General features: G+C 37.3%; 1 protein-coding gene across 1 annotated transcript in view; it reads right to left on the reverse strand.

Moving 5' to 3' along the window:
* Positions 1-943, reverse strand: part of LOC103520656 (GATA zinc finger domain-containing protein 10-like) — a gene marked incomplete at its 3' end in the record, with an annotated part of 29,209 nt that overhangs the window by 20,161 nt on the left and 8,105 nt on the right. The window lies entirely within an intron of this gene.

Here is a 943-nt window from a genome sequence, read left to right on the forward strand (position 1 = left end):
CCTGCGGGGGGGGGTGCGGGGGTTGAGGCGGGGGGGGCACGTAGCTCGGGGTCTGCGGGGTGTGGGGCCGAGACGGGGTGGGAGTACTGGGGGCACGCTTGGGGAGGGAAAATAAAAACAATAAATAAAGGAACAAAACATAAATAAACATCGAAAAAATTAGGGAATAATAGATTTGAAGAGAAAACCAATCAGAGTTAAAAACTTCGTAGAAAATGTTGGTTGAAACGGAAGAGAAAAAACCGACATAAATATATCTTAATGTCCCAAAAATAAGTAAGAATTGATGCCCTGGGTCCTGGGTCACATTACCTTAGGTAATTAGGTAGTCTGATTGGCTTATCTTAATCATGTCCTTATGTAGGAGATATATCGTCATAAAAGATCTAATAAGGCCTAGGTCGCAGTGACACAGGGTCCTACTTTTACCCATAGAACTCTACAACAGGGTAAGACTGACAGATCAACTCATAAAAGATAACAAACAATTGTAATGTAAGTATAAAAATCTCAAATCAACCAACACACAAACAATCGCAACATTTACAACTTTCAATAAAAAATATGGTATTTAATGGCTCTCCAGGTTCAATATTTATTTCAGTTGTAATGATTCAATTAAAACATATGCCCATAGAACCTTCAATGCAACCATTAACCATTTTCACTTGTATGTATTTCATTTGTACCTACAGGTTTCACAGGATTCAATTTCAGTTGCATCAACGTTTATTTTCAGAAGTTACATCAGAATCAAGGGGTTCATTTTTAGCTTCAAACACAGGTCCTTCATTTTTACTTGTATCAACACATACAGGTTGTTCATTTTCACTTGTATCAACACATACAGGTTGTTCATTTTCATTTGTATCAACACATACAGGTTGTTCATTTTCATTTGTATCAACGCATACAGGTTGTTCATTTTTACTTGTATCAACAC

The sequence above is a fragment of the Diaphorina citri genome, unplaced genomic scaffold, assembly GCF_000475195.1.
Source record: "Diaphorina citri unplaced genomic scaffold, Diaci psyllid genome assembly version 1.1 scaffold3896, whole genome shotgun sequence".
NCBI classification, from domain to species: Eukaryota; Metazoa; Arthropoda; class Insecta; order Hemiptera; family Psyllidae; genus Diaphorina; species Diaphorina citri.